This window comes from Furipterus horrens, unplaced genomic scaffold (assembly GCF_987537825.1).
Source record: "Furipterus horrens unplaced genomic scaffold, mFurHor1.1.pri manual_scaffold_17, whole genome shotgun sequence".
NCBI lineage: Eukaryota > Metazoa > Chordata > Mammalia > Chiroptera > Furipteridae > Furipterus > Furipterus horrens.
The window spans coordinates 92,452,888-92,472,265 of record NW_028327187.1 but is presented as its reverse complement, the minus strand read 5'-3'; positions in this window follow the sequence as shown (position 1 = coordinate 92,472,265).

Genomic DNA, 19,378 nt, shown 5'->3' with positions numbered 1-19,378 from the left:
AGAAGCTTTGCTGATGGGGTTACATTTGAGTACCAAATGACTTGAGGTTGAGAGTCACACAACTATCTGGGAAAACAGAGGGAACAGTCAATGCAAATAATCTGCAGTGAAAATGCATTCAGCTTGGGCATGGGACAGCAAGGAGGCCAGTACGCTGCACAGTAAGCAAGAAAGAAGTGGCAGGAAAGGGGGTTATGGAGCCAGGCAGGGACTGTTTTTTCCAGGATCTTGTAGACCATGATATAGAATTTGTGTCAGGTTCTGAGGATGATAGGAAGAAACTGGAGGGAGGGTTTTGAGTGGATAGAGCATGATTAATTTTACACTTTTAGAATAATCGCACTTGGCTGGTGTGGCTCAGTGGATTGAGTGCTGGTCTGTGAACCAAAGGGTTGCCCATTCGATTTCCTGTCAGGGCACATGCCTGGGTTGCAGGCCAGGTCCCCAGTTGAGGGCATGCAAGAGGCAGCCACACATTGATGTTTCTCTCCCTTTCTCTCCCTTCCCCTCCTCTAAAAAGAAATAAATAAAATCTTTAAAAAATAAAATTGATGTGTTAAAAATGTTTAAAAATGAAAGAAAGAAGCTCACTATGGTCTGTTGTAGAGAACAGACTGGGGGTAAGGGTAAGGGAGGAAATAGAAAGGCACCTCAGGAAGTGATTTCAAAGATCAGGTGAGAAGTGGCAGTAAGGTAGATTAGGCTAGTGGCAGTGAGGGTAGGAAAGAGGTAAGATTTGGGTTGTACTTTGACAGTAAGGTCAATTCTGATAATTCCTGCTTTGTATTCAGAACACTTTGATGGCTTACTAATGCCCTTGCTGTTGCAACAACGATCAAAATCATTAACAAAGGGTATAAGAATCTCTAAGACCTAGCCCATATCTACTTCTCCATCTGGCACATAATTCCCTGTCAGGGTCTCAATTTCAGCTCCACTTTTTATTGCTCTACCCCATAGTACACACTCCACTTGGTATGTTCTTCCCCTTTCCTTTCCCTGGTTAGCTATTATTCTTTTTTAAGTTTTTGGCCTCCCTACTAGATCTTTCTGATGCCACTCTCCCAGCAGCATGTCCTCACCCATGATTCTTTGTGCTCTTTTATATCCCTTAGTATGATTATATGACCTTCTCTCTGCCCTAGTAGACCATAAGCTTCCTCAGACTTTATTGTTTTTGGTATTGTACCTCCCACCCCAAAGCTGCACCTAGCACATGGCAAACTCAATAAAGATGCAAATGAGGAAGTATGGATTGAAGAAACAAAGTGACTTCTTCAGGAGTGCACATGAGAGTCAATGCTATGTGGAACTCCCCAAAACAGCTTGGCAAGGAGAGTCACTAATTCTAGCAGTTGGATTAGTGCAGGCCTGTGCCCCAATATTGAGTATAGGGCAGGGTTACAATCTCATTTGAAGACATAAGGTAATGAAAGCCTGTGGCATATATTGTAACTTGTGTTGTACTTGTATCTCAGCTTTTATAGGGGTGCAAGAAGAAAATTATTAATTTTTCCTTCCACTGCCTTATCAAACACTATTTCTCAGATAGTTCTTTCTCATTCTTGGATGAAATGTAAGCCAGGTCCCATAAGTTTTCAATCCCCTTCAGTCTCAAGTACAACCTAATTTCAGTAAATAAAACATCCCATCCAGTCTAACCTGAAAAGTTACATCTTTTATTCCATTTAAAGCACCCTTTTCCCCCCTATCTTTCACTCCAGCATGCCTCTGACTGGGACATGTGCAGGGGGAGAGAAAGGCACAGCCGATGTCCTCTGTCTATTCTTTTCCTTCTTCCATTGCTTCCCCCAGTCTTTAGCTACCATTTCCATCTTGTTCATAGTTAGTACATGGGAAGGGGAAGAAGGCAGGGCAAGGACACCTCACTAGACTGATGTAGCTGTCATTGGCCAGGGAATTCCTGAGTGTGGAGAATGTTCAAAGATGACTCTTACTTCAGTATCTCTCCTGGTCCCTCAAGGACTTTGATTGCTAGAAATGTCTTAGTAACAAGGCTTCTTGTGAGGACGAGCATCATCTGGCTGGCTTCTCCCTTGGTCCCCTCACTGTTTGGTACAGCCTATCCCTTGATGGGGTGACCCTCTCAGGAACACTCAATCCAGATCCATTCCAGGGTCCACATCTGGCTCAGAAGAAATGTACTTGCATCCTGGACTCTTCTGACACTGAAAGCCTGATGGACCCCCAGGTAGCCACCTTTCCTTAGTCTACATCCATAATAGTTGGTCAAACACAGTCAGATGGCTGTCTTTCTATCCTTAAAGCTCTAGGGAGTATCATAAGCCAAGCTCTCAGTTGTTCTCATAAAGCCTTTATTACCTGGTTTAAGGTGAAGAAGAAGTAGCACATTCCCTTCACTTATGCTGTGTGGGGGTATATCAGCACTCCAACCACTCTCTCCGCACCTTTAACTTCCAATGAATCACTTTGTTTCTCTTATATAGTAATGGTCAGAGTTATCATCTAATTTATTATCAGAAAGGGTCACCTTTTTTGTTTGGAGTTGAATTTTCCACTTTATGTAAACTTTTATTGAAGTGTAACATTCACACAGCAACATGGACAAATCATAAGTGTATAGCTTGATTAGTTTTTAATGTGTATACCTATCTAACCAATTAATACATGAATAAAAAATGAACATTGCCAGTACCCCAATACCCCTTTATGTTTCTGACAGTCATTATTCTTCCTTCAAGGGTTACCACTATCCTGAATTCTAGGACTACAGACTTGTTTTGTAAACCAGGAAAATTTTGAGAGTGAAAGGGGGCATGTGGTACTTTGTCCCCCAAATGGCCACCATCAATTTCTTCTCTTCTTATTAATGCATGTTATGTCTCTACTAAGAAGAGGTAACCATCCTTTTTAAAAAGATTTTATTTATTTATTTTTAGAAAGAGAGGAAGGGAAATAGAAAGAGATGGAGAGAAACATCAACGTGTGGTTGCCTCTCACACACTTTCAACTGGGGACCTGGATCCTGTCCCACAAGCCAGGCATGTGCCCTGACTGGGAATCAAACTGGAGACCCTTTGGTTCACACGCTGGTACTCAATCCACTGAGCCAGACCAGCCAGGGCCCAAATATCCAGTCCTTCAAGGTAACCATTATTATACTCCCTTGAATCTGGCTCCTCTGTGACTATTTCAACCAACATCATATTGCAAGTGCAGTGCTTTGCCAGTTGCAGGACTAGCCTTTAAGAGGACTGGCAGTTTCTAATCCCAGCCTTGGCCCTGAGTCTCCATAAAATAAGATGAGGCTACTCTGCTGGAGAGAGAGAGAGATCACGCAGAGAACCATTAAACACTGGGATGCCAGGAATGTGAGTGAAGAAGGTGATCTTGAATGTTCATCTTTGTGGAGCCTTCAGATGACTCCTGCCCCAGCTGTCACATGACTACAAATGTTGAGATTCTCACCTTTTGGATCTTTAAGCAGAAAGTCTCTTTGGTCCCCAGCTCCTATAACTCATTCAAGTGCAGGCAATGTAACTTCCTAGAGCAAAATTACTAACTACTTTCCCATTTTCCCCATGTATCTTCTGCCTCCTCAATAAACCTTGATTCTCGTTTGATCTGCAGAGCTTTTAGCATAGACACCATTTGGTGTTTCTGCCATGAAGCAAAAAGGCAAGTCCTGTTGACTGATGGCAATTACTCATAATGAGGATACCTTGATTGTAATATGGACACTGAACATAAGATATTATCTGCTCAGAAGACAAAAATCATCCAAATGACAGACTATGGTATAAAGTTCAGTGATACCAGTCTTTTACACAGAAACTCAAAGGCAGCTCTTATGGAGTTAAGTGTAAGGTCATGGGAGAAGAACAAATAAAGAGTACCTTCTGGTTCTGCTCTGACCCTACCCTCTAGCCTCCTAAGGCAAATAGCTGATGGACCACCAGGCCAATGCCCTCAGAGTACTCAAGGACAGAAGAAACTACAGAGGGTTACTTAAGGCTGGGTGGGAACCAATAATAGAACCATTTGTACTCATCTCTTGGAGAAAAGCCATTTCTACAAACTAAGAGTGTGACTTTGATAAGAGGTAGCAACATCTCTAGGTTTTACCATCAATTTTTCTCTTGTAGTTGAGCCTTATCCTTGATAGCTATCATTTTTTCAAAATTGTGTAAAAATGCAGGTTAATTGTGGGAGAAATTTACAAATAGAAATAGGATATCAGCATTTGTTGAGATCTGTTTTTCCACACTGTCAGATATAAAGTGTCATACCAATTCCTATTCACTTTTACTATTGATATTCTGTATCCATGACCACATCACTTGGAATTTCATTTTATTTGAACTATATAACTTATCATTTATCAATATTTACATGCCTTCAGAATGTGGCTTTAAGTGGTCATATCCTAAGAGAGGAACAATCCACATCCAAAGTTTATTCGGCATTTTATCACTAGTTACACTTTCTAAAAGACAAATAAATACTTTGCCCACACTACGTCAATAATCTGAAGTATTGTGATTGCTCAGAATGCCTGTTGTATCGTGTATATTTATACTTTACAATATGTTTTACCTATTTTCTTATTATGTGAAGTAATTCATTTTGAACCTTATCTGGAAAACATTCCATAAATGTGAAGCACATGAAATAAAGAAAAAGAAAATGAATAAAATATTTTTCAATTATCTATTGCTATGTGTAAACCACTATGAAATTTACTGGGTTAAAACAACAATGATTTATTAAATTTTATGATTCTGTGGGTTAGCTGGACTTAGATGGGTAGTATTTTTGTTCTACATGGTGTTTGCTGGAGTCAATTGTGTGGCTGCATTCAACTAATGGTAGGGCTGGGGCTATGGGTTTGAAAGCCTTGGCTCTTCTCCACAAGACCTCTTTGTGTTATTGGCTTACACTTCCTTACAGCAAGGTGATTTCAGGGTTCCAAGATCAGGGATGTAGAAAGTTTCAGCCTCTTTAGGTCCCAGTCCAGTACTGTGAAATTAAATGCTATCAATTGCACAGCATGTTATTGGTCCAAACAAGTTGCAAGGCCAACATACATGCAAGGGGAGGAGAAAGAGATTGTACTTCTAAATGAAAGGAACAGCATGCATATGAATGATGAGAAGAATTGTTGATGGCCATTTTAAAAGGAAATATAAAGAAATGGGGAAGGACATTGGGGGAAAACACAGAAACTGAAGAAAAAATTATGAGAATAAGGATATTCTTCAAATATTTGTTCATTCGTGTATATATTCCCAACATCTTAGTATAGTGTCTGGTATATAGCAAGGCTCTTAGTTAATATTTGTTAAATGAGTGCACTTGATAAAAAAAAAAAACAAAAAAAAAAAAACACAACTCCTGTGGCAGAGACTAGTTAATTATTCACCAAATTTCTCTTCTTTCTGGGCATGTAAACAGACTATGTTTCTCAGATCCCTTGTGGTTAGGAATTGCCTGTGAGTGCTAGCTTATGGAAACTGAGTGGAAGCACCTTTTCCAGGCCTGACCTATAGAGACCTCTCAGATGTTACCCTTCATGTTTGTTCCCCTTTCTGGATTCCTAGAATAGATCCAACCTGTAGGATGGTCTTAGAAGCCATTTTGAATATAGTTGAGCAACAAGATGAAAGGAGCCTGGGTCCATGAATCATCACTTTGAGGAGACCCATATGATCAGAAACACTCACATTAAATGTTTATATTAGTAATAAATAATCTTATTTGTGTTAAGCCACAGAAAGTTTAGAGTTTATTTGTTACAGAACCCAGTGTTATCTGAACTAGCTCATCTCTATCTCCTAATACCGTCTACCATTTCAAGGGCCAAAGTAAAGTTCAAATTCCTTAGGACTCATTGTTAATATAGAGTTAATATAGTAAAGAGTATATTTGAAACCATACTGGAGTAGACAAGACTTTTCAAATGACCTCCAGTGATTCCTGCCTCTTGGAATTCACATCTTTGTATAGTCCTTTTCCCTCCAATGTGGACTGGACATAATGACTTGTTTATAACCAATATAATAGCACAAAGATAAGGGAGGTCACATCCATGATTACATTACAAAAGATTGTGACTCCCCTTTTGCTAGCAGACTGTCTTGCTGGCTTTGATGAAACAAATTACTGTCTTGGAAAGGCCCATGTGGAAAAGCATTGAGGATGGCCTCCAACCAACCGCCAGTGGGAAACTGAAAGCACTTAATCCAACAGCCCTCAATGAACTGCAGCCTACCAAAAACTACATAAATGAGTTTGGAAATGTATCCTTCTCCAGTTGAACCTTAAGACGAAGATACCACCTTGGCCAATATCTTCATTTAAGCTTTGTTAGAGACTCTGAAATAGAGGACTCAACTAATCTGCACCCAGATTCCTGATCTACAGAAAATGGGAGATCATGACTGTTTGTTGTTTTACATTTCTAAAATTTTAGGTAATTTCTTATGTAGCAATAGACAACTAATGGAGTCATAAACCTGGGTTTTAATCTTGGGTTTACCCACAGTCTGTCAATACTGGTAATCTTCTGGTTTCAAAAAGATAACCTTAGAGATAAGTGCATGTTTGAAGTGTTTCTGGTTCCCGTGTGCATTTTTAAACCATGAATTTCTAGAAAAATTGTCCTATAACACTACTCTGGTTACTTAAGCCATTATTTACTAAGAAGAAACTACTACATGATTGTTTAAAATCTCTTTGGTTTGATGTTTGAAATTGTTGCATAAAGGAAGTCTATAAGAAAACAGGGAGAAGGAAACAGAACTGAAAAAAGAGTGTTGAGTTCCAAATGACCTAAGCTGGAGAAATCTAGAATGTTTTACATCCATCTGAAATACAGAAAAACCAACAGATAACAACAAGAAAACTCTAGGAAAGTTATTTGTGCTTTCATTATGATCAATGGCCTAGTTTCAAGAAATGAGTTAAGGTCTGTGAAAAGAACATAGAACAGCCTGCAGACAAAAGAAACAAAAAGATAACTAAATATATTTGGAAGGCCTGACAGTAACAAGTTCATAGTCTCTCAAGACAGCTATTGACTGAAGCTGGGGAGAAGCTGACCCTTATGGATGGAACTTGTCCAGTTTGTCATCCAGTTAGCTTCCTAGAGATCCCTAACATTGAAGCCATATCTCTTATCCTGCTTATAATATGTGTTTTTAGAAATATTTTGTTTTCATATTTCTATTGCAAGTTTTGGAGAGAGAGGAGTTAGAACATCAAGGCCACATGATTATAAGTAAAGAGGAAGGGGCATACTTTACACTGAAGTAAAAATTAGGTGTTTAAAAAGCAGATTTGAGACATGTTGTATTCATTGTTGTTACCTACCTACTCTGAGAAAGTATTTAATTGGAAAACCCTTGATTTAACCTTTCCACACTTAACTATTCTCATCTAAATAAAGGGATTAAACTAGTTAAACCTTAAGGTCTATGGCTGCTCTAAAGCTTTATGACTCAACAACTCTTATGGTGAAAATTTTAAGCCAGAAGGAAAGCCCATTTAGAAGGTTTCTTTAAGAGGAGAAAGATGGCTGATTGCAGAAAGATTTATAATTAACTTGAATGATGATGCTGTAGGGCAAGTTGAAATTGTTCTAGATGATCATGATTCATCTTAACTGTACTTTTAATACAACCCTGATATCATTCTTGTTTGGCTAAGCAAAAGGGAACTTCCTGTTTTCTGACAGCTGAGCTTAGTCCTAAGAAAAGATCAGCCTGGAATCAGCCTCTTCCTCAGTGACTTGGCTTTTTTCAAGAGCTGAGTCACTTGGAAGAGACTGAGGTGCTAAAAATATCCAGTCCATTAGGCTTTGAAATCTCTTCTTAATTCAACACTTACCTATGAATGGATCCCAACATGAGCTCTCCTTCCAAAGGGATTTTTAAAAATGTCTGTTGAACCTCTTTATATTATCACATTACCCATGATCTTTTAAAAAACAAACTCATGATCACACTATTTGCTTTCCCCCTCATTTTTGTTTTTCTCTCTCAAAACAACCCATATTCACCTGATATTTATACATATAAGTCTTTTAGTGTCTATACTCAGTTGATTACCAAATCTATATAGAATTACTGACATTACCAAAAGACTAATGACCTTTTAACTTATCACTCAATACACTTCCCAAAGTTTCATTTACAATCTGTATACATTTAAATGGCTCCTAAAGGTATCTCTCCTGTCACAGATGTTAAATGTACCTCTACATTAATGACCTCCAGACCCCTCAGACTCAACATGCCTCCAAGCAGAATTCATCATCTTCCCATTCAAGCATCTCTTTTTGACTTTTCTCTATTTAAGCATCTCTTTTTGACTTTTCTCTATTTTGGTTAATGGCATCATATTGACCAAGATGTTACCCAAGACTCTTCCTTTTCCAATATTCTCTTCACCTAGTTACTATACTCTGGCAATTTTCCTTTTAACCATTTCCTATATCTGTCACCCCTCCTTAGCTCCTACTCTCCCTTCCTTGCTTCAACCCTTATAATCTCTGACCTATACCATTGCAGTGGACCCTCGGACTTCCCCAGGCCACATAACCCTAGAATGAGGTTAAAAATCAGGGCCAGGATATCTGTTACAGAACTCACCTTTTCTTGCTCTGTCCTGAACCATTGCCTTGAATTCCAGATCTTCTCAAATGGAGTATAAATGGTTTGATTATTCTCCAGGGAGTGTTTTGCATGCAGTTTGAAAACCAGTCTTCCTGGCTATTCCACAAAAGTTGCAATATTCCCTTTCTCCTACTTTGGTTTGCTTTAGTGATATACATTATCACCATTGTCAAAAACAGCAAATACTTCACTGCTGGTGGTGTCCACCAATGCCCGAGACCTTGTTCACTATGCCTAATTGCCATATAGCAAAGAGATTAAGGACATGGACTATAGGTTTAGATGGGTTAAGATTCAAGATCTACCAGCTTTGCGACTTTAAGAAAGTTACTTAACATTTGTAACACTCAATTTATATATCTGTAAAATGGGGATAATAATAGTGCCTGCACTGTGGAGTTGAGGTCAAGTATAAATAAAGTATGAGTATTTTCAATTTGCCTTTTCTAGTGACTCCTAGAGGGAAGTCTCCATTGCTTGTTTGTCTGCTGAGGCCTTTGCTGGATCCTCAGGGTAGGGAAGGGTGGGAATGAGAATGGTAGCACTAATTGCGAGCACATACAAATGAGTGGAGAGAAGTGAGAGAAAGAGACAAAGACAAACCATCATGGGAAAATGTGAGCAGGGAAGAGGAAAAGACAGATTTTGGAAAGAGCAGTGAGTGGATTAGACTTTAATTAGTTTTCCTGTATATTTTATGATAAAATTCCCCCTTACCACCATCTCAAGAGATCTTCAGTGCTTTTAAATGCTTTTGGTAATTAGATTTTTGTTTATTTTGGATATCTTAAGACAGACTAGCCTCAAGGCAACCCAATTTTATTTGTGTTAAACTTAAAACCATCAGGTTACTTAGTGCTACAGGGTAAATGACCAGCAGGGAGCCAAATTATGATGGAGGAGGTTACTATAATTCATACAGTGTTTTCACTCATCAATTTCAAAAGTTCTCTTTGTCTTCAGTTTAAGTTCTAGAGCCAGATTTCCTCTGTTCGGATCCTCACTATTCTACTTAGTAACTGTGAAAACTTGAGCAAAATAGCAAAAGTCTCTGTGTTGCAACTTTTTCATCTGTAAAATGGAACAATAACTGCTTATACCACAGAGGGTGTTTATGGGAATTAAATAAGTTAAAACATTTAAAGAGCTTAGAACAGTACTTGGTAAATAGTAAGCATGCCACAAGAGCTAGCTATTACAGTATTTTTATCTATCTTACAAAATGCAAACTCAGTTCAGACCATTTAAAGGCATTAAACTTTATTTATAATATTTATATATTTGTTAATATATGTACAAACATCTGTTTGTACTTACATGTATACATTCACATACAAAAACACAAAGAGAGAGAGAGAAACAGAGAGACAGAGAGACAGGTGATACTTTATTGATTAACCCCAATAGATGTTTCCAACATTTATTTATTCATTCTTTCAATAGATATTTGTTGTAGCACCCCTATTATGATGATTCTGGCTAAAAAAACAAGACTAAAGATGTACATTATCAAGTGCTACAAGTTGCTGAGGCCAGCACCATCTCAGACCCTAGGAAACATTTGATGATTTTAACATAAAAATGGAGAAATATCTGGGGAGAGGGTGAAGTGAGATGATTTCCCCAAAGCCATATGTTTTACTAGCACAGTTTTGAATATTGCAGGTCAATCTCCTAGTCCTTTATTCTCTCTGCTCCTCCACCTGTGCAATGGAAACAATCACAGCAGCTTCATAAAGGAATTCCAAGGGTTTGTGAGTTAAATATGAACTCTTACTGGCTCAAGGATCATCCTCTACATTCCATAAAACAACCTTGATTTTAAGGCAGAAGGAAAATGACAGAGGACACATTTTTTATGTGCCTTGCATAGGTGTTGTAGTCACATCCTGTTTTCTGTTAGCATTTATTCAGGGATGCCCTTGGAACTCCTCTGGCTGCTTCTGTAGTTGAGGTGGGCTATGTTAGGAGATGGAAACCTACAATTAAACTTGAAGGTGAAGACAATAAAACAAGACTGAATGTTCTGCAAACTATTGGTGTGTTGAGGACCAGCCACTTTACTAATGTATATGTGGAAGAAACCAAATCAGATAATCATCTGGTACACAAACCCTTTGTTTATCAGCATCCTGTCTCTTGGTGTGTTTGTGAAAATATATATATAAGAGCCATGTGTACCCAGAATTGTTGCTTTACCACAGTAAAATCTATGTCAACTCCCAGCTCTGTTTCACTGAGAATAAGGTTCAACACTGATAGCAAAGATGTGGAATGAAAAATAAGAGCTATCTTTATATGATAAAATCTTGACCATGGCATCCTCCAGAAAAGATTATATTCAAGAGAGTACAACCAATACTGCTTTTGTGATTTCATACCTGTAATGGTGTCTTGTATGGAAAAGGGTGGCAGGGGCACTATTGGTTTTCTACTGGAATTGATAGTGAAATAAACTAATGGTTTCTCCTAACTTCCAACCAAACCTCTTATTGTTTCCTCCTGTCTTTCTAAAATTGAAATCTCACCTATGTCACGGTTTGCATATGAATCTTCAATGGCTCCCTTTTGATTTTAGAGTTAGAATGTCTTCATAAGGCTCAGCACAGCCTACCCTTTTGATGTTATATCCTGGCATTTCCCTTCACACACTCCACAATCTAACTAGCCAGGACATATGAGGCAGTCCCCATGGTGGCTCAGGGTGGTAGATTTTGGATCCAGACTCTTGGCTTGAATCAAGGATCTCACTAGTGTAACCTCAGGAGAGTTACTCACCTCATTGTGCTTCAGTTTCCTCATCTACAAAATGGGGTAAATAATAATATTAAAAGGCCATTGTGTTTAGAGTAGTGTCTGATACACAGCAAATATAAAAGATTTGTTAGCATTATTATTTACCATGATCAGAACGTGGCATTCTCTAGGAGTCCTCTGCGTCTTTGTACATATAGTTCCAGAGCCTATGATTCCCTCTCCCCTTCTATATCTAAAGGCCAACTCATTTTTAACACCTTTCTCAAGCGTCATAACTTTTTTGTCCCTCTTTTTGCACATTCCACTGTCTCGCACTTATTGCAGCAGATTATTACAATTTTTAAAAACAAGTCTTTCTTCCCCTATAAGATTGTGGCCTCCTTGAGGGCAATGGTTATCTTTAATTTTGTATCTCTAGTTCCCAGAAATTGTGATGTGGAGCAGGCCTCAAAAATGATTGATGGAACCACAAAAAAGTACGTTAAAATGTATAAATTACCCATGGACATGGACAACAGAGTGGAGTTGACTCTGGGAGCTGGGGGTGTGGGCAGGGAGAGCAATGGGGGGAAAATTGGGACAACTGCAAAAGAACAATAAAAAATAGTACTAAAAATGTGTATAGCAACATTATTCATAATACTCCAAAAGTAGAAACAACCCAAATGTCCATCAACAGATGAACCAATAAACAAATGGTGTATCTGTGCAATAGACTATTACTCACCCATAAAAAGGAAAGAAGGACTGACATATGCTACAGCATGAATGAATACTGAAGACATTTTTCTAAGTGAAAGAAGCCAGAAACAAAAGACAACATATTATATTGTTCCATTGATATTACATGAAATTTCAAGAATAAGGAAATCTTTAAAGAGACAGAAAGATTAGTGGTTGCTTAGAGCTAGGAAAGGGATGGAAGGACTGGGGGAATAGCTAAAGGGTGGAATGAGATAAGTGTTCTAAAATGGACTGTGATGATGATTGCACAACTTTGAATACATGAAAAACCATTGAGTTGTACAATGGGTAGATTGTATAGTATGTGAATTATATCTCAATAAAGTTGTTACTAAAAAAGGAAAAGAGTATTGATTGAATGAATAGCAAATGAAGGGGATCTGCTTTGTATTTGTGTTGAATGTAAACACATCCAAGAGCCAAAATAAAGTATCAAGCTGCTGCCTCCCTGAGCAGAGGCCAGTATTAAGGCTTCTCACCTTCTGGCTTTCCTGCTTTCATGTTCCCCTTCTCAAGCACTTGTCTCGCTACTTGCTCCCCCTAGTTCCTCATTCTTTTCCAGTCTCCCCTCTTCTTCTTTACTTAAATTTTCTTTTCCTCCTTCTTGCGAAAGCAGCCCCTTAAGACAGTTTATGTGGGACCATGAAGGAAATGGGGCCTTCTTGGGGAAACTGGAATGTGAGAGTCCAAAAAGATGCTTGAAATGTTCTTTTGTGGGAGCACTGTTTTACAGTGGAGGCTCAGAGGGGTCAAGGATGTTGCTTAACTTCACATATTGAGTTAGTGCAAGAACTTAAGTTAGAATCCAGGTCTTCTCTTCGCCTGTTCAGGGCAATTCTTAACACACCGCCTGCTTTCCTCACCTCTTGCATACCTACACACCCCAGGCTGGGAGGATCTAGAAACCATGACAGGTGGAACTAATGGATTTCAAACCACATAGTGATAGGCTCAATACATGTTGGACACCTATTTATTCTTTTTCAAGAATATTCCAGATAAAGTAAACATTATATTACATTGAATTCCAAGTGATTTTAAATTTTCTTTTTTTTTTTTTTTTGCATTTTAGTTTTACTAGTATGAATACATGATTTAATAGAGAGACCACAGAATTGGGAGTTTGAGGATCTAGACCCCAGTTCTCATTCTGTCACTAAGTAGCTGTGTGACTTGAGCAAGACCATCTTGGGCCTTACTGTCCTCACTGTAAATTTAAGGCTTGAATTAAATTATTTCTTTGCTTCATCCCACCTCTCTCTAAGGTTATTTAATTTGATAACTGTGGACTGAAATAAAGAAATTATCAGAAGACTTAGAGCTCTTTTCTATGTAGAGATTTTCTTCCAGAAATAATTGTGGTAATTGAATTTGACCAGTATGAAAAGTTGTTCGGCAACATATAAACGCAGGAATAATTTAAGAAGTAATTTTTGTTTAATCTGAGTATCGTGACTGTTATGATAATAAGGGGATTAGAACCAAGATACACTGAAATGATGGTAAGAGATATGCCAGACACTTTCATTTATCATTTGAACTTCCATAACAACCATAGAAGAAAAGAAGTACCTACTGCACACATGTGAAAAGTGAGGACTGGAGATAGCTTACCTTTCCCAGGGCCACAAAGAATTATGGACTCCACAGGGATATGGTACCATGTTTGCCTGACTCCCTGAGTTATGTTTTTGTTTCTGCCCTATTGGTTTCCCAAAACAACAACTTTATAAATAATGGATCAGGGATGGAAAAGATCTCTATTTGGGAGTCTAGATCTCTGCCACTGTCATTACTTCTAATGCTTCAGTCTTTTCTATATTTAATTGATTAGGTATGTGCCTTGGTAGACGCTAATTTCTAATTTGAGAAAACCTCTTTGTAACAGTTTGACTGGGAAGAGTTTGTGGTTTAAATGAGAGTTGAAAGAAATCCATTGGGTGTAATCATAAATTAGCTTCTGGAATCCTGCCTGCCACTGGAGGCTTTGGGCTTACTGTAGTTTGTAGACCTAGTATGAGAACTGCCAGTGGGAGACTGATCCATCTTAATAAGAAGGGACCCTTTCTAGGGGGATTTTTGTATATGTGAAAATTCCTTCTGAAAGTGTCAAAAATCACAATAAATATAATTTGAATAGTTCCCGTCATCTTGTAGCTCAATCCAGGACCAACAGAGGGGCTTTAGGTGACTTGTAAGACCTTAAAATAATAGGCACTATTTTGTGCATATGAGTTTGCTTTCAGGAGAAAGAATCCATGGTTTTTGTCAGAGTTATAATGGACTTGATCAACCAAGGAAAGCTAAAATACCTGGCTGGTTTCACGAAGCCTTCCCAGACCCCTATCTCTTAGGGCCATTTCTTTTGTACACTTTGTGATGTCTTTCCCCTCTGGGAAGGTAAATCAGCCACAACCCTCCCAGAGGCAGCCTCATGGAGAAAGAGGTTTGAAGTCAGCAGATATGATCCAGTCCCCACTGCACTACTTTCTTGTGTGTCTGTGGGTAAGTAGCTTAATTCAGGGCCCTTAACTCAGGGCCAATGGGCAGCAGATGAACATGGAAACAGCATTTTTCTTGTTAAATATTGAAACACTATGGTTGTAAATAGCTGCTTTCCCATCCTAGATACCTTGCCTCTTCCCAGGACTCCCTCCTCTTCCTCCAGAAACTAAGCCATTTTTGTCATTGAAGTCTAATTCTAAGGGTGATGCAAAAGAACATACTGGTGGACTAGACAAATAAATGTCTTTGTAAGATCTCATCTAACATGTAATTATTTTTTTCATTGACACATGGATTTAAAATGTGCACTTTATAGCACACATAGTTGGTGGCTAACCTATGTCCACTTATCAATCACTGTCTCAGAGGTCCCTAAAAGGGCTGTGCCCCAGTTTCCCATTGTGATCCTTAATGAGCCCTGTATTGGCTTTTTTCTTCTACCAATCTCACACTCCCCATTCCCAACCAGTGGTTCCTGGGGCCACTTCCCGAATAAGATACCTACACCCAAATCCTTGTTTCAGGTTCAGCTTCTGGGGGAACCCAGACAAAGACACACTTAAGAATAAATATTTACACATATGTTAATGCATACATAATATTTTATAAATGTTGGGAGAAAAAAATTTCATATACAATCTCCTCCCCAGCAACAATAAAAAGGCAAATTGAGAAATGTGAGATTGAATATTCCACAGTGGACTGTCAGCAGTTTCAAAGCCCAAAGATGCCTGATAAAACATGTAATTTATTCAACCTCATTTCCTATGATCCTCCAATATTTGCTTAACTGTATTAATACTGAGGGACTCATCTGCATTAGTTGGAAACCCTCTCCTTAAATTCTTTTTAAAATTCACTAACAAAAATTTCTAACAAAGGCCTCTGCCTCTGAAATGTACTAGTATATCACCCTATATTGTTCTATACTCTGGAAAGAACACGTGAAAGAAATAGTTCCATATTCCTCACAATACAAGATAGATTTTCCTTACCACTTTTCTCACCACGCTGCCTGCCCTTTATGAACTCTTCCCAGCCTTTCCTTAGCAGTTATCTACTTGTCATCCATGGCTTAAGTTTGGCATTACCCATGGTTGCAGGATACTTTTCCGAACTTGGCTACAGCTACCCAAACCAGTTCACCTTTCATGGAAAATCCATCTCTACCTTTTTATGGTTGATGGGGCTGCTGTGACTACATTAGAGTTAGCATCAGCATGTGATTATCTGAAGGAGCCACTGGTTTTAAGAAAGAGCAAGAAAAGGATAAGTGGATATGTGAATTTGATGAGGTTTGGAACTCCTCATTTTTTTTTGGCATTGGAGATATCCATAAATGGTTAATACATGGGCCCTACATTGCCCCCACACAATCCAAACAGAAGTTTTCTTTGTAGAATCAGCAATGGCAAGAATTCTTGCATCACTTCTTTGGGGTACATGCCTATGTATTTAGTGGAGGAAACATGGGAAGAGAAAAGCATAGTGTGCAAACAAGAAAAAGCCACAATAAAACTCTTTCTATCCATCCCTGTCATATCTATCATGACCTATTTCAGACAGCTATTGCCATAATGCTGCATAACAAACTACTCTAAAACCTTATGACTTAAAACAATAATTTGTTGTTTCTTGCTTAAGGGTCTGTGCACTAACTAGAAGTTAGTTGATCCAGGCTGGCTTTAACTGGATTTGGTTCTAGGGTGCAAGTTGGATCCAGGTCTTCTCTTCTCTCCCAGCCTCCTTGGACCTGCAGAAATACACTGTATGTTCTTTTCATGGTAATGAAAAGCATAAGAGGGAAGGCTTATTTCAAGTCTTTGCTCATGTCACATTTGTTAGTTCCACTGACACACATCAGTCACATAGTGAAGCCCAAATTCAAGGGTCAGGGAAGTACTCCACTCACAGTGAGGCTATGGCAAAGTTGTATATGTAGGTATATAATAACAGAGTAGTAAGAAATTGGGACCAACAATTTGATCTAACAAATATCCTCATCTGGTCACTCCAGCACCTTAGATGGGCCATCAAATGGCACCACTACAGTGTGTTAGCTTTACTAATGAATGGGTTGATTGATTGATTTTTAGAGAGAGAGGGGGAAGAGAGAGAAAGAGATATTTGTTTTTTTACTTAGCTATGCTTTCATTGGTTGATTCTGTTGATTCCTTTTTTTAAAGATTTTATTTATTTATTTATTTATAGAGAGAGGGGAAGGGAGGGAGAGAGGGAAAGAAACATCAATGTGTGTTTGCCTCTCACATGCCCCCAACTAGGAGACCTGTCCTGCAAGCCAGGCATGTGCTCTGACTTGGAATCGAATTGGTGACCCTTTGGTTCACAGGCCAGTGCTCAATCCACTGAGCCACATCATCCAGAGTGATTCTGTTGATTCTTGATTGTTCCCTGTCTGGGGACCAAATCCGCTACCTTGGCTTATCAGGATGATGCTCTCACCAACTGAGCTACCTGGCCAGGGCCCAGTGCCTTAGCTTTAGTTGTTTATATTTCTGAATCATCTACTAAACTGAGAGGTCAGGGCTGGCCTTTTTCAAATATGAATCCTCAGGACCTAGCAAAGTACTTAGCACATAAGACCAAAGTAGTTCATTGTGAACACATGGATGCTCAATAAATGGCATCTTTGAAAAGGAGTAGAATGGAATTAAAATGACTTGATGTGCCTTTTATACATCCAGTAGACATTTTTCTCTCAATACAGTATGTATAAAGTACCCACAAGTTTCATTTGAATCTTCTTACATTCACAGTAAGATGCAATTTTAAGTCATCTATCAACTAGTTTTTTTTTTTCAAACATTTGAATGGCAAACATAAAAGAGTAATTGTGAATGTTGACTTTTGCATTCTTATCTTATTGTTCAATTAGGCCCCCAATTTTCTTTTTATTCTCCTTTGGTAAGAATTATTCCTCACCCCCTAATAGTCAAAATTCTATAGTTTATCTTTTTTGTTAAATTATTTTATTGTGCTAATTTTTTTTCTAAACCATACACTGCTATCAATCCCAGAATGCTTTGGTACCTAGTACAATGATTACATAGAATTCACTTACTCCCACCTATATTGTTTTGCATAATCCATACAGTTGTTAAAACTATAGCAACTACAGTTTTAATGAGAGCTGACTATGTACCAGGCACTGAGCTCCATCAAATGTATTGTCTAATTGTGCGACAATAAGGCTGAGGATGTGGTATAACATGTACTTCCCCCAGCCAAGCTATTTGATTTTAAGCCCAGGCACTTAACCATTAAACTATATTGCCTCTAGATTTTTGATCTGAAAAGTGTTGGCAAGAGCATGGACCATAAACAGGAGACCTCAGCTCAATTCCTTCTTTTTTGACTCCCTTTGTGACCATAGGAAAAGCATTATATCTTTATGATCTTGGTTCTTCTTTTGTAAGTAAAAGTTTACAATTATCTTATTGACCATGCAAAGGTGGTTGTATGTGGAAATAGCTTAGAAATGTATCATCCTGCTGAAATTTTATGCGATCTTTACACATTCACTTCTAGTGTCCCCCAGACCCCTGACCATCCTTCAATCAGAAGTGATTTTGCAGACTTCTGGCAAAGATGGAGGCCTAGACTGGCATGCTCCATCTCCCTCCACAACTATGAAGGACTACAACTACAACGAAACCAGAAATAACCAGAAGTTCCATAAAATAAAGCTACATGGTAGTCCAACGTATGAAGTTATAAAGAAGTGGTGCTCATCCGGACAGGTAGGAGGGGTAAAGCTGGGGCAGAGAGGTCAAGCTTTGATGGCGACAGCAGTAGAAGCAATGGCAGCAGAACAGCGGTAAGCACAGACACCCATATTTAAGGGGTGGTGAGAGGCACCTGGGGAGTACCCCTGGCTGCAGACCAAACCCGTCAGCTCACAATTCCAATGTCAGGGACAGCAGACCCCCAGTGTGGTGAGAAGTGTCATCTAGTAGTGATGAGTGTGCAGCGCTCTGCCCCCGATAGCATAGGAGCTGTGACAGCCCCACCCAAGAAGGAAAGGTAAATGTTATGGTGCATTCGTGAGAATGGAGAGTCTGAGACAAGTTCAATTTCAAATTGTGGCATTTATTTTAGCTGGCCAGCAACTGTTCACCCATCCACAAGCCGGATTTAGGTGAACAGCCCCAACCCTGGGGACTGGGGGGCTTATAAAGCATTTCAGGTGCATTCCTGTTCCTGCAGGTGCAGAAATTTGGACAAAAACACAGCTTGTATAAACAAAACAAAAAAAGCGATCCCACTGCTAGGATTATACCGGAAGAATCTTGAAACACCAATTCAAAAGAACTTATGCACCCCTATGTTCATTGCAGCACTGTTTACAATAGCTAAGTACTGGAAACAGCCTAAGTGCCCATCTGTAGATGAGTGGATCAAAAAACTGTGGTACATTTACACAATGGAGTACTATGTAGCAGAAAGAAAGAAGGAACTCCTGCCATTTGTGACAACATGGATGGAACTAGAGAGAATTATGCTAAGTGAAATAAGCTGGGCAAAGAAAGAAAAGTACCATATGATATCACCTAATACAGGAAACTAAAGAACAACACAAACAAACAAACTAAATAGAACAAAGAGCAGAATAGCAGTCAATAGGGGGGAGGGGAGAGGGAGAGAAGGGGGATAAGTAAGGGAAGGGATTAGTCAAGGAACGTGTATAAATGACT